This window comes from Amphimedon queenslandica, unplaced genomic scaffold (assembly GCF_000090795.2).
Source record: "Amphimedon queenslandica unplaced genomic scaffold, v1.1 AMPQUscaffold_12226, whole genome shotgun sequence".
Classification (NCBI taxonomy): domain Eukaryota; kingdom Metazoa; phylum Porifera; class Demospongiae; order Haplosclerida; family Niphatidae; genus Amphimedon; species Amphimedon queenslandica.
This window is the reverse complement of record NW_003547535.1, coordinates 1-2943: the sequence shown is the minus strand read 5'-3', so window position 1 is coordinate 2943 and position 2943 is coordinate 1. Positions and strand designations below refer to the sequence as shown.

Genomic DNA, 2943 nt, shown 5'->3' with positions numbered 1-2943 from the left:
GTTACCCTTTAAGATGGCCTTTATCAAACCAGGCATTGCATTGCATGTTGAATAGTATTATTATTGTATGATTATATATAAGCGGTAGCCTATATGTAGATTGTAGCATAGATTGTATTACTAAGTAACAGGGATAGGAAACAGATCACGTGATCTCATTCAAATTAATGAAAGCAGGTGCGGACGAACCTTGTAAGACTCTGCCCCTTCTCCGGCTCGTTGAGACAAGAGCAATATGACTGAGAGGACTACTGGATTAAGTGTAGCTTGAAGCCAGATCCAGGGCAGTTATGTAGCTTATATTGTTGCTGAAGGTTTGCTTACTTATCAGAAACTGTTAAAGCTGTAATACAGCACTTTATTTTGAAGAAAAATGAGAAAAAGCATGCTTTTTTACCATGCGTAATAGGTGTGAAATCTATTCAACCTATAACTTGCTAAGGGTAACTAAAACTGAGAGAGTGTCAATATAAAAAACATGCATCAAGTAAAGCTACGTGCCACTAAAATACTTTCATTATCACTAGTGCTTCATACAGATCATAAGATCCCAAAATGTCTGTTTTTAGAGGCGTATCTGTTCAACCTATATCACAAAAAGTAAGTAAAATTAGGATAAAGGACAAAAGCTGTAACAAAGATCAGGGTTTTTCACATGCCTTTAGCCTATTATATAAGCCACAGACGGCACTTTGGAAAAATAATAGCTGCATTCGTTAATTTGTGCCATCACAAAGGCAATTTCAATGATAACATGGGCCGCGAGAGGCGGCGAAGATTCTGTCAACAAAACTATGCTTAACCGTCACAAAGAACAGTCGTGAACTCCCAAGACCTATCTGTTCATCATCGATAGTAAATAAAATTCAAATTAATACAGTTGGAGACTAGGAGAAGAGCTTGTGTAGTCCTTCCATTGCTTTTCACCATTACAGAGTCTGTCCGTGTGACGTCATCAGTTTCCAATCCCTGTTACTTAGTAATACAATCTATGATTGTAGGATTGAGGTGGATTTTTTAAGATGGCGGCCATTTTTATGATTTTCAAACACTTATAACTCTTTTATCTTACGTTGTACAGCCTTATAAATGGCTTAGATTAACTTTCCTTCATTGAGCGATTATCCTGGTACCTTTAAAGTGGGCTGTAATGTAGCAAGAGCATTTCTGGAGAATAGGCCCAAATTCAAATTTCTGCCGCAAAATTCTTCAGACTTTTTTTCTTCTTCTATCTCCCTTCTAATCTTCTAAGTCAGAGAAGTGCTTAAGTTGGCTTTTACATCACTCCTCTGGGCTTAGGTCAAGGACCACAAAGGCAGTTTCAAAAGAAGCGAAGACATCGACAAACTTCGACAAAGAAGACACAATCCAGCTGCAGACACCGCGTGGGTTTGTGCCTTTGTGGTTTGACGCCATTTTAATTTATGCGCACGTGATCAGCATGAATATACCGTAGGTCGGGATATATTCGCGGCTGCTTATTTTCGCGATTTTTTCCTGCACTCAGCAATTACCATGGTTACCAGATGCAATTTTAATTGAAAAATCCGCGATATTAATAGCAAAGGACTCTGTTGCAGTGTTCTTGGGTTGTTGTTCTTCTTGCTGTTACTAATCCTTGATCTCTTTGGAGCTGTTTCAACCAGAGCTACTCTCTTCACTCCATAGGCGGCTGCAGGATTTGACTACTAGTCGGGCATGGGTGTGGCACAGGAAATGGGTTGGGCGCGAAGCGCGCCGCGATTTTGGCCACACCCTTTTTTACGCACCCTTTTTAGCGCAATTTTTTGGTAGCGAAGGTTATTGTAATAAAGTAGTGGGTGGTCTAGCTCCAACACTGACTTCTGTAGTGGTAATAGTATACTAGTAGTAGTATTAGTAGAGGAAGTAGAAGAATAGGGTGATGGAGAATGAGCAACAATTGACTGTACATCAACTGTAGCTGTAAAAACTGTAGCTGTATCAACCACAAGAGTAGACTGAGACTCATGATCATCAACTGATTCAGCAAGAGACTGACCTAAAGTAAGAATATGAGATAATCTGTATTATTGACTTCTATACTGTACTTACTAGGTTTACTTTGTAAACTGTTGTTCCTTTTTAGCAGGCTTGTTCACAAAGGACATAGTGAAGCTAGTCCAGGCTTTTAGACATTGCAACTGACAAGAAAAGAACACTGAAATAGCACTAAATAATGAAATGATTATGCTTTCTAGTGTTGCTGTGGTGGCCCACTGTGATTGGCACCAAAGTCTTACCACCTCCTCCTTTATTTAGTCTCTCTTCATCACCTTGTTATCAGCCTGCCATTTATGCATTCATAATTATAAGATTTTCATAAAAAATTGAAATTATAATTGCAATAACTGTTAACTATTAATTAACCATAGAATAACTATTAATTATGGTGATGTCACACTTCCGGTCAGAATTTTTGGTCGGGCATTGCCCCTAAATGCCCGACCCTGCAGCCGCCTATGCAGTTGACCCAAGCATAGCTAGATAAAAAAAAATTGCTTGCTTTTCCCAGTTCTGGGATCTGAGCATGCGCGACCACACCCAAAATTGAAGCACATGTTTCTTTAATTAACAAAATGGTGGCATGCAGCTAAGATGGTACAATCCAGCAATCATAGTATTAGTCTCGCCCCGCCCCTTCGCTACCTGCGGAGGAAGGGTCTGATGACACTGCTATCTAAAATGTGTGCTTCATGCCAGAGAAAGTGGCGTCCCAATCAGATTGCTTGAACCACGTGTAGGACAAACAGTCATTATGACGGAAGGGCTCTGTTTAAGACAAAAGAAAGAGTGAGGACAAAATGAAGAAAGGAAGGAATCTGTAATGCCTCCTGGACTTCTTTCTCAAGGTTTAAGAGCAGCATTACTGTCCTGCTTACTACAGCGACGCCTTCGCACTTATGACGTAATAATACTGTCACG

General features: G+C 39.9%; 1 long non-coding RNA gene across 1 annotated transcript; it reads left to right on the top strand.

The window, feature by feature from the left end:
* The first annotated feature begins 1667 nt into the window (after window positions 1–1667).
* On the top strand, window positions 1668–2366 carry LOC109588223 (uncharacterized). The gene is made up of 2 exons (XR_002188028.1): window positions 1668–2025; window positions 2108–2366. It is a non-coding gene; the product is annotated as an uncharacterized LOC109588223 (long non-coding RNA).
* The last annotated feature ends 577 nt before the right edge of the window (window positions 2367–2943 follow it).